Source organism: Numida meleagris, chromosome 16, assembly GCF_002078875.1.
Source record: "Numida meleagris isolate 19003 breed g44 Domestic line chromosome 16, NumMel1.0, whole genome shotgun sequence".
NCBI classification, from domain to species: Eukaryota; Metazoa; Chordata; class Aves; order Galliformes; family Numididae; genus Numida; species Numida meleagris.
Window position 1 is genome coordinate 587658 of NC_034424.1, and position 12029 is coordinate 599686.

Here is a 12029-nt window from a genome sequence, read left to right on the forward strand (position 1 = left end):
CTGCTGCTACCCAGGGAAGCCAGACTGGACTACAAAGCAGTTTGTGGCACTGGTCACCATTCTGCAGGATTTCTCAGGCCCATGGGCTTTCAATCCACCTACGTAATCATCACAGGTACTACAGAGCATTTTAAGAGTCCATCAGTGCCTTAGCATTGCTTATCACCATTCCAAGAGTTCAGGAACTTACATGTCAGAATGACAGAGCAGAGTACGGCGCTGCAGACGTTGCCACCCACTAATTAGGACAAGCTGGCACAGCCAAGTAACACGCTGTAGCCTGTGGCATAGAACAAGCTCATGTCCAAAAAGCACAGTGTTGTTCCAAAGAAGTTTCTGGAGCAGGAGACAGGTCCTGGCCATCATGTCTATGCTCTTGTCACCTGCGCGCACAGGCAACAAGCTGGGCTAGAAGCTTCCAGCTCCAAGGCAAATTAATAATACCGAAACCAAGAACTGATTGAGCAATACTGCTGGGTTACCAAGTGTCAGCCCACATTTTGTTTAACATACCATTCCTCTTCAGCTGGGAAAAAAGGAAAACTCCCACTGGGCAGTGAGAGAGGATAAGGTATACACAGACGCAGGTCTGTTTGAAAAACCTACAAGAATTACGGCTCGGAATGTTATTTGTCAGCTTCCTTCTTGCTGTGGTATCATGAAGAACAGGGTGTCCAACAATGAAGATGGAAGTGTTAAGTGAGAGGCTGGAAGTGGGACACCCCTCTGTGTTTTAGGAGATATTTGGCTGTCATGATATTTGGATATCATGGCTGTCCGGTGAAGTCCCCAGTGACTGGAGAAAGGGAAACATGACTCCCATTTTTAAGAAAGGGAGAAAAGATGACCCGGAGAACTACAGGCTGGTGAGCCTCACCTCTGTGCCTGGGAAGATCATGGAGCAGATCCTCCTAGAAGACATGTTAATGCACATACGTGACAAGGAGGTGATCCGAGACAGCCAGCATGGCTTCACCAAGGGCAGATCTTGCCTGACCAATCTGGTGGCCTCAATGAAGTGACGGCATCGGTGGATGGGAGGAGGGCGATGGATGTCATCTACCTGGACTTCTCCAAAGCCTTTGACAGGGTCCCTCATCACATCCTTCTCTCTAAATTGGAGAGGTATGGATTTGAAGGATGGACTGTTCGATGGATTAAGAACTGGTTGGCTGGTCGCAGCCAAAGGGTTGTGATCAATGGTTCTGTGTCAGGGTGGAGGCCAGTCACGAGTGGTGTCCCCCAGTGCTCAGTCCTGGGACCGGTGCTCTTCAATGTCTTTATCAATGACATAGACGATGGAATCGAGTGCACCCTCAGCAAGTTTGCAGATGACTTCAAGCTGAGCGGTGCAGTCGATACACTGGAAGGAAGGGAAGCCATCCAGAGGGACCTGGACAGGCTGGACAAGTGGGCCCACAAGAACCTAATGAGGTTCAACAAGGCCAAGTGCAGGGTGCTGCACTTGGGCCAGGGCAATCCCAGGAATCTATACAACCGGGGGGAAGAAGTACTTGAAAGCAGCCCTGCGGAGAGGGACTTGGGGTCCTGGTGGACGAGCAGCTCGACATGAGCCAGCAGTGTGCACTGGCAGCCTGGAAGGCTAACTATGTTCTGAGCTGCATTAAAAGGCCAGCAGGGAGAGGGAGGTGGTGGTCCCCCTCTACTCGGCTCTTGTGAGGCCCCATCTGGAGTAGTGCGTCCAGGCCTGGGGCTCCCAGCACAAGAAGGACATGGAGCTCTTGGAACGAGTGCAGAGGAGGGCAACCAAGATGATCAGAGGGCTGGAGCATCTCTCCTGTGAGGAAAGGTTGAGGGAACTGGGCCTTTAGAGAAGGCTCCAGGGAGAACTCATTGTGGCCTTCCAATACTTGAAGGGAGCGTATAAACAGGAGGGGGATTGAATGTTTGTGAGGGCAGATAGCAATAGGACAAGGGGGAATGGTTTTAAGCTGAGACAGGGGAGATTTAGGTTAGATATTAGGAGGAAGTTTTTCACACAGAGGGTGGTGATGCACTGGAATGGGTTGCCGAGGGAGGTTGTGGACGCCCCATCCCTGGAGGCATTCAAGGCCAGGCTGGACGTGGCTCTGGGCAGCCTGGTCTAGTGGTTGGCGACCCTGCACTTAGGAGGGTAGGGCTGAGACTCGATGATCTTTGAGGTCCTCTTCAACCCAGGCCATTCTATGATTCTATGATATTTGGTATATGTAAACCACTTGGAATGGTTTCTATGGAGTCAAACAGAAACTCAGAGAGAAGCATAGCTTGATCCAGCCTGACTTCCTGAGGGCTCATTCCTCTTAAGGAACTACCATGGACTAGAGTTCAGTCTCCTCAGTCTTCAGCCACAGAGTAAAACTTACATTGCTGCATTTTTTGGTTTAGGGTGTCCAAGAATTGGCTAGTAACCCTGAAGCGGCGAAGTTCAACAGTTTTTCCACACATTCATTTATTCATAGCTCCACCTATTTAAAATGCACATTTATTGTAAAATATAATATTCATTAAGGCCTTTTGCATATTCCATGGAAGAATCAAACTGTACGCTGCAGTTCTCCAATCCTCTGAAAGCACAATCATGTCATTGTACACTGTTAGACACAGAGACTGACACTAAAGATCTGCTTTTAACAACAATTTTACCTTACCCTGCATCGGCCACCACAGATCTTTTGGAGCACATCATAAGAAAAATTATGATGTGATAGAGTGTAAAAAAAGTCTTAAAAATGAGTACAATCACACCCTGAAGTGAAGGATGGAAAATATATAGACTGTAACGTGAGCAGTGGGGAGGAGGAGGAGGTAGCCTGGGACAGGTCTCCACAACTCGGTCTCAAAATGGATCACACAGTGTGAGAGATGTGACTGAAGATAACACTTAACCATGATATTTCTTTGTGCTCTTTACAGCATCCTCCAACCAGGAGTTGCGACAATTTATGAGCCACAATGGCTTGTGGCTCATCCAGCAGGGAAGATGCTGGCATTGAGCCCCTGGGAGCACCAAAGCCAACGCAACAGGATGTCTGTACTGGCTTACCTGGCAATGCAAAAACATCACCAAGCCCTGCACAAAGCTACCCAAGCAACCTACCATGCTGTGCATTGGTTTGTGAGCTGCAGTCACCTAAAATATTTTCCAGGTGCCCCCTTCTACCACTTCTAAGACATTTGAAATAAAGGAGTTTGAAACCTCCCTATCAGACTTGCATGCAGCCAAGCATTTATGTCCCTACTAATATCCTTTGCAGTGCTTACTGTGATCACTTGAACACTCTCTTGCAAGGCCCACAACAGACAGGCTAGAACTAGATACTCTTAAGGTCCTTTCCAACTGAATCTATTCTATGATGCTTCCAAGACGCACCACACAGCAGCAGCACTCAGTGAAGCATTGTCGCAATGACTGGCCAGCAACATGTGTTGCTTGGGAGACAAGAGCCCTCAATGTTTGTATTTTTCCTTTTCTACCTTGAGCAGATGTCGGTTTCCTTAACAAACTGCCCTTCAGGCTATACAGTACCGTTTACAAGGCTGGTAGATGCTGGGTTTCCGGCACACACACCTGGCTGCCCAGTTCCCAGCCCCACACTGAAGGCTCAGAGCAGGAGCGGGGGACATGGAGCCCCTGTGGCCCCCAGCAGCCATGCCTGGAGCTGCTACGGCGCTGCGCCTCCTCTCATCCACTGGGATTCCAGCTGCAGCAGCCCCATCTCCTCACGGCTCCCAAAGAAGCAAAACTGGAAAGCACACCACAGACAGGAATTCCATTCCATGACAAATCAGTTCTCTGAGAGCAGGGGAAGTCCTCCAGGAAAAAACAGATGAGTTTTACTACCTGTGAGAAGACGCAGTGCAGAACACTTCTGTGTGAGAAAGCAGACTCCTACTTACTTTTATGTAAATGTTGTTTGCCCGTTTGTTGCACATATTTAAGACAGTATCAAAGGAACAGAATGGGAACCCAATCATTGTCTTTGGCTTGGCTGGCTTACAGATCAGCTCCCAGCCTTTAATTCTAGGAAGTGAGTGACCGCGAAGACTGCTGACAACCAAAGGCCCCCCTCCTGCAATCCGATGTGCTGTTTGTCTTGGAAGTAGCCAGGTTAACGCTGCCCCATTCCGCATGCAAGGGAATGTGGGGCAGACAGAAGGACGGACAAAGACATACAGAGAGACACTGGAAAAGACTGAGGGACAAAGACAGGCGGCAGGATGAAAGCATGTAACGAAGGCAGGGCCCAGCCAAGCCAAACAACGTTTTCCTTGAGTGATTACATCTGCCGGAGAGTCCCCAGCCTGCACTCCCCTTGCTGAGAAATTCTTTTAATTGTGTCTAGGACATTTTAAAAATCTCAAGAAAAGCACCGCTGCAATCATGAAAGCTCTGAACTGCATGAACTTTTGTTATGCTGAATACCGAGAGCTTGCTACATACTTGTTGCAGTAAAAACTGAAATCTGCTTTACAGAAGATTTTTCTGAGATAGAACCCCAGAGAGTGAAAATTGATAATAAATCTTCATTTCTTTTTCCCAAGAAAAAACAATCCTCAAAAAATTCTTCCCCCTCCCACTGTCAGGATAGCCAAGTAGAAAGAGCAACTGGAAGAAAATGAGAAGAGATACCTCCCCAAATCAGGCAAAATTAAGTAAGGTTACGTACAAAGGTTAAATGGATGCTCTGCAAAGGCAAAGGCTCTGTTCTGATCACCGCTATTGCTCCCAAAGGCAGCAGGGCCAGCAGCTCCTCAGTGTGTAGCTGCAGGCTGGAAGCAGGCAGCACCACACCGACCTGCATGTCCGACAGCCACAGCTGGTCCATTTTGTCTATGGAAATCAATACCTGCAAACCCAAAAATCAGCTTAACACCAAGAGCTTTGCATGTCTATTAAAAGAACCGTGATTCTGTCCTGACTGGGGCACTTTGGGGTTACCTGAATCCCACACGCACCACAGGTCCAGCTCTCAATTCTGCAGCAAACCTCCCTCACCTTCAAAGCCATTTTCCCAGCATTAGTTTGTCTTCTACCACTCGCTGTGATAACTAGAAATGCCAGAGGGCTGACAGACTCAAGTACCTCTTATTTCACCTCTAAATATAGAAATACCTGCCTGCATCCAAAAATACAAATGTCTACATCTCAGGCAACTAGATACTTGCATTTACCAAATTTGAGGGTCAGGAAAGGAATGGAGTTGTTGCAAGACACTGCAAAGAACAAGGCTCAATGTTAAACAACTAAAGGAAAGTGGAGCTGGCCCCGCAATTGCACACTCCACCCTGTCACAGGTGTGACACCACAAAGGTGAAAGTGTGTCTTGTGGCTGTTAGATGTCACCACACACAGGTGTGCTTTGGCATATGCACATATCCCAAACACTGAGTGTATTCTGCCTCACCCAGCAGACCTTGCATGAGCCAGTCCCACCCAGGCTGCAGGCAGAAAGACATAGCAGACAGCAGTACATGTTCCCCAAAGAACTGCAGGGTAGGTATGTATCATACAGAGGTTTACATTCCCTACCATGCAAAAGATGTGGCACAAAGTTCAGATAACCTCGACACAGTCACAGTCAGGACCTCTAAATGCATTGCAGCACATGGCCAGGCTGACACACTGCAGCATCATCACCTGCAGCAGGAGCTGCAAGCACTGGGGAAAGACAAATGCACAGACAGAGGTCAGGATCATCTGGGTTTATTTTCTAAACAGTATGTGTTAAGCAACTTTAAAACAGTCGTAAATAGCACCTGCATCCTTAAAGTAGACAGCCTTCCCAGGCAGAAGCACCTCCAGCCCTGGGCTCTGCTCCTCTCCTCAGGAAGCACAGCCAGGATCATGCCCTTCAGAAACTCCAGCTTGATATCCAATGCATGACATTTCAGCAGCAAGGCTGAAGGGAGCTTTAACAGATAGAAGCACTGTAAAGGAATGGGCAATATTCATCCTACCATGATGCTGGCCAAAAAACTGGGAGGGAGGAAGCCTGACCTGAACCCCTGAGCCTAGGGACCAATGGCTCCCTGGCCCCTAACCTCTACCAGAGGGCAAGGGGAACACACAGTCCGATGAACAAGGCTGAGAACATCAGCTGCAATCATCTGAATCCTCAGAACTGAGGAGAGTTTCCTAAAAGCAACTGGTTTGTCAGGGATGAGGTTGGGTTTGTTTAATGCTTAGTTACCCACTAAGGCAAAAACAAGAGGCAACGTTTGTTTCCAGTAACTGTGGACCAAAGTGGAAGAGTATTTAACAATAAAGTGCAAGAGTCCATCATGAGTAATAGCGACCCATGTGCTTTTATGAAACAATAACACACCAACATAAAATAAAAAAGCACTGATTAATTTAACAATGTAAATTACCCTCCCACCTGCTGTGAATCTCCTAAGGAGAAAGAGCTGGCTGCATATTTACCAAGCTGTCTATCCCCATCTCAGTCTGCACTGGCCTAATGCCCTGGGGTTAGACTGTAGGACTCTGTCATCTCTTGCACTCGTATGACCTAAGAAAGGGAATGTGGCCTTTTTCCCACAAGCCCAGAGTGAGAACATCATAAAAGCTGAACTTTAGCCCCCTTTTTGGGCAGGCAGCACAATAGCAAGGAGGATGCTGTTACTCCCTGGAGGCTCTGCTGCTGAAAAACATCACCAAGCTCAAGTAAAAGGTCAGCAGTTAGGATTGCATCGCTTGTTTTCTTCAGTTTTCCTCCTCCGTCAAAGGCAGTTAAACATTCTTTGCACACCCCCCTCCCTCCTTCTGAGAAATGCAGGAAGGAAGTGCTTGCAAAATAGTTTAATTTAAAAGAATGCACAATCACACACACAGCAAACACGGCTTTAGTCTTGGAGCAGAACATTTCTATTGCCCCACGGTTCCCACTAAAGGAAAAAAAAAAAAAGCCCCTGCATTGGCAGGGCCATCCCTCCTCCCCACACAAAGGGAGGCCACGTTTTACTCCCAACCTCTTTTGTTGGGGCAGACACCTTGGGTGTGAAGATGTGCCGCATGCCCCTGTGCTCCTGCAGGTTCCTAACAACTTCTATCCAGTGACTGATGGCTGTGGAGCTGGAGAAGGTAGATGCAGATGCCCCGGCAGCTCTCACAGTGCTGCACTGGCAGCAGGAGCAGGGATCTAGCACACATTGTGATTCACCTCCCTATAACTAATCACCTCTGATTCACCAGCACTGAAAAGTGCCTCTTTGATTTCACAGCATGTTTTTCTGCCACGTTTGTTACTTGCACCTGGCAGTCTCTGTAGGCTGTGTGGGCTGCTGGCTTCAGCTGGATCCTTTGCCTTCCCTGAATGTATCTGAAAGAGGCAGAGTGAGAAGATGCAGCTCTTACACTTCATCCCTTTCTGCAAAGGGGAACGCAGACACCAGCAGGCAATCTGGGGAAAGCTTCTTTGTTACTGATCACTTCATGCCCCATGACTCCACGTCCAATCTAAACATAATTCTCTCAGTCACATTGGTACCTGTGGGCAAACAGCACTCGCAACCACAAGCCTATTTCTTTGACTTCTCAGAGATACTGTGCACTGAGGATTAGCTTCCCTTGCGCTGTTGGCTAGTGTGGCTCGTCCAAATGGGCTTATGACCCTCTCCCTGCTCTCCTTTTTGAGAAGTACCAGCCTCCACAGTCACAGGAGACAAGCACCCCTGCCCCTCACAGCTCCTCTCAACACAGCAGCGCTTTTGCTCAGTGGTTTGAGCAAATCCGATCATGTTACTGCTGCCCTGCGTTCCTTGCATTGCTGAGCTAGCATGCAGTAGATTGATTTCAAGTTGGCCCTCCTGTACTTAAGAGGGACACTGTCAGCCCTGTCTCATTTTCTTTTAACCCATTGCTGTTACAGGACACAACTAGATGAGTAAGGTAAGAGACTGGTGTATGTAGGAACTGAGTAGAACTGCACCCGCTGCCCGCTGGAGAGGCGTCTTCCTCCTCCAAAGCAGACAGCCAGAAGCAAGCCCACAATAATTACTTTCTACAAGGAAATAAGAAATTTTGCATGCTGTCAATGTGAACACTTTCTCATGTCTAGTCAAACAGCTTCCTAAAGGGGAAGATGAATACTTTATGAAACAGTTTGTGGCATTTGACAGCCTCATTTCCCTGTCTGGGAACTCCAGGTCTAAGACAGGACCTGAAGCTAGGGTGCCCAGTTTTGCTTTTTTGCCTTTAAATGATGGTACAGCTTCAAACTGACAGCACCTTCTCTCAGCCTTAACTGGGGGGAAATCCAACTTCTTAGTTCCAGCTCTTTGCCCTGATGGGGAAGGGTTATGTTTGCCTATTTCTGCTGTTGTTTTTACAAATACACAGCTATTACTGCTACTTACCTTCCTCCGCAGGCCCAGTCCATTTTACCTCCTTATTTTTTTCAGTTGGTGTTATCCATGTCCATTTTTAGTTGACTTAAAAATAAATGTTAGCATTTCAGAGATGCCTTCAGATTTTAAACACAGACTGCACAGTGCTGTGGTGTGTAAAGAACTTACACAGAAATAACTCCCATGCCACAGAGCATCTAAAGGCATGTAAGGAGCTTACTCCCCATGCACCCACTACAAGCCCAGACAAAAGACAGCAAGTGTCAGAAGAAAGGGAACAGCACAACCCCAGCAAACACACCTGGCTGCACAGAAAGGTGCTCCTGAAGGTAGCCAGCACAGAGCTGGGCTGGTTTGTGAGTTTCAGACTTACCATGAAGCTGGACTCTGAGATGAATGTTAACCCAGCTCACCAATGACACAAACAGGGAAATCTTGGAGATGTTCTAACACCATGCACACGTACAGCAGCAGTGCTTAGCTGACACAGAGGGGTGGGCTCAGACATGGAGCACAATTTAACACAGGCAGCATCCAGGTGGAATGAGGAGGGCAGGCACACTTGCTTTGATGGCTCATAGCCTTCCTGCCTCTCCTTCAATCACAAGCTCACACCAGTTCTCTTGCTGTTGGATACCAACTCCGGGAGGGAGTTTTGGAGCACTTCACACCAAAGAGCAGATGGTTTCAACAACACCTACAGGAAGATGCAGGGTGGGAACATGGTAACATAGCCTTTCTAAAGGTGGGCAGGCACATAGTCAGAGCTCTGGCTAACCTAGGTGTTCAGCCTTACATGTACATCATTCAGACTAGATGTTCAGGGAAAACTGAACCTCAAACATAAAAACTTCGTTTCCCTATCAAGTTAAGATTCCAAATATTCTGTCACATCCAGTCATTCTGCAGGATTACGCACCTGTCTTGAGATGATCCAGTGAGTGCTCATCACCTCTTAACAGCTGATCTTCACAGGCACGACCACTACTATCAGAAGCAAAATGAAATTCCCAGCTCAAACTTGATAAGAATACTGAACCCATACTGAAGAAGGAAAACCAAACATTTGGCTTAGGGAATGGTTAAAAAAAGGCTACAGAGCAGACAAGTCTAAAAATATTACTTAAATATTGTAATGCAGCTTTTAAACAAACCAGTAGTATGAGAAAAAGACCAAGATTCAGATTCAGAGCCCTTCGCTGGAGAGAGTCAAGGAACTGCATTCAGCAGAGGTGATTCATATAAAGGTGAGGCTTCTGCCTTATTTATTTCATCCTGCAAGCCATCACAGACTAACTTCTTGCCTTATCACTGCCCTACCCTGTAGACCTGACAAAACCTCTGCCTCCAGAATGCCAGACAACACTCACTTCCTTCCCCTGCAGCCAGACACATCACCCGGGGGTGCTGTGGAACAGAGAGCATCCCTGCTCCCCTCCTTGGCTTAAGGCTCTGCAGTCTGTCAACCCAACAGCTTCTTCAAACATCAGCCCTTCTTCCTTTCCTGTTTTTTTTTTTCCCCTTTATTAAGCTTTTTCTAAAGGAGAATTTTGACTATTGTGATACTTCAGTAGGAAAGGAAGGAAAGATAATCCTCAGTAGTCCGCTGTCAGACAAAGCTTTACAGATCAAACCAGGCTGTGCACGAATTCCAGCAGTTTGCACTCAGGTTGCTTCCAAAGTGTTTATGCGAGAGGTTTTTTTTCGCCCTGCACTGCCGTGATTGTTTGGCTGGGCGATGGATGGCGGAGAAGGCCGTGTCTGGAAATGTGCTCCGAAGTCCACAGGAAGCTGGGGAGGCCCTTGCCGGCACTTCCTTCCTGTATACAAGGGGAGGACAGAATGGGAAAAGCCTTGGCTGTCTCCTACCCTGAGAAAAGTGCTAGCCTTCCAGCTGGATTACAGTAAAAATATTTTAATCTTTCACAAGATTATAATATCCTTCCTCTCTAACTATAGCTATGTTGCTAGCAAGGCTTAGATAATGAAATGAATTGACAATGGAAAACTTAGGTGGCTACAGAAGCCTAGTGCTAGACGCTGAGCACACAGATCCAAATCTGAATATCCCTATCTTCAGCCAAGATATAAATCATCAGTGGATCAGATCTGTGCAACCCAGAACTCTGCAAGAGTAACAAGGACCAAGCACTTCAGTAGAAGGTGTAAGATACACTGAAGTAGTAGGCTGGCAGTGTGTCCTTATTGACAGCTTAATTTTAGTGCCTGCTTCTTAGAGAGTGGATCTGAACTCAGAACATCTATTACTTCTACCAAAATATGTTGCAATAAGCAACCTACAAATACTTTGACTGTATGACCCACACCTCTCTTGTGAGTACCCAGAAAGGCTTGTGTTTTGGAGTCTTCCCTTGAAGGCCTTTTTCCAAAAACCCTGCCTTCAGTCCTTCTGTGGACGACTCATGAATCTGTATGACATCCTGACATGTAATCATCATCTGTTCACAGCAGTAAAAGCATGTGCAGAGTTTCAAAGAAGAGAGATTCTCTCTTCTCATCCCCATGGCCAGCTGGGCAGTGCAGAAAGGAACAACAGGAGATCTCCTTTTCTTCCAAGCTACAAGAAGAATTTTCCCATCCTTGAATTCTCAAATTCAATTCCACAGACAAGATCTTCAGTGTTTACAATCCCAAACTCAACAATTTGCTCTGCCTACACATGTGGACAGTGACAGTAAAACAGCATGGCAGAAGGGTGGTGACCATGAGGACTGTTTTATTTGCTGCACCAGTAAGGGGATATTCTAATAAACCCCTCAGGTAGATATAATCCAGATGTGTTTGAGCAAGTCTAAAAAAAAAAAAAAAGAGGAAGAAACCCTCAGGACTCTTGACCAAAAAAAAAAAAAGTAAAAGAAAAAACCCCAAAACCTGCGAGCAGACAGCTCCCATAACAGCCTCTACTCTGAAAAACGAATCAGACAAAAAGACCTCACCCATTAACAAAGAGTGGGAAACAATGGAAACTGTCAAAAAATAGCCCTCACGTCAGAAACAAGAATGCCCCCTTACACAGCCAAGAAAGCACACAGCTGAGCAAGAGCCTGGGTGGCTGTCAGGCACGGCTTCTGGCTTACGTGTCTCCCTGGCGGTTCTCCTTTGCAGAAACTGCTAAGAGAACCAGATGACACTGAATTCTAGTGACCAAAGATAGAGATGGAAGAAGAGCAGAAATTTTTGGCAGGACTGAGCCAGAGTAAGTAATGAATTCCTGTCCATTCAATCTCTGCATCAAGGACCCTGACAACAAAACTTTGTGGGACATAACAGTGTGTGCATCTTCCCCAGGTCTTTCTTTATAAAGCAATTACAGAAGCAATTCATGAGAAAACTGAATTATAGATAAAATCTGAATGGGCTGTGTAATACAATAGTAAGTGGTACACACTTCTGAATTTGTGGGAAGTTAAGGAAGCAACTGTTACAAATATTTTCAACCTGGAAAACAGGTCTAAGAACACTGATATCTAGCTGTGCACCCATGAAAACTCAAAGATCCAATCACCTTCATGGCATGCAATGTGGCACTGAATTCTAGAGCACAAGCTTTCTCATGACTCAGCATTCTCCTCCAGTAGCACAAAGCAAAATAAATGGAAAACAAATGATGCTGAATGACCAGAAGGACAAGTAAATGTAAAAAGCAGCAGAAAACT

At 46.6% G+C, this 12029-nt stretch overlaps 1 protein-coding gene across 19 annotated transcripts in view; it reads right to left on the bottom strand.

Annotated features, from left to right (window-relative positions):
- EXD3 (exonuclease 3'-5' domain containing 3) overlaps positions 1 to 12029 on the bottom strand; it is a 251318-nt gene that overhangs the window by 179497 nt on the left and 59792 nt on the right. Inside the window, exon 1 of one of the 19 annotated variants that reach the window (XM_021413932.1) lies at positions 4671 to 5007. The exons of the other annotated variants lie outside the window; for them this stretch is intronic. The gene's annotated coding sequence lies outside the window, so the exon portion shown is untranslated. Of the gene's footprint in view, positions 1 to 4670; positions 5008 to 12029 lie in introns of those variants that run through there. 19 annotated transcript variants of the gene reach the window in all.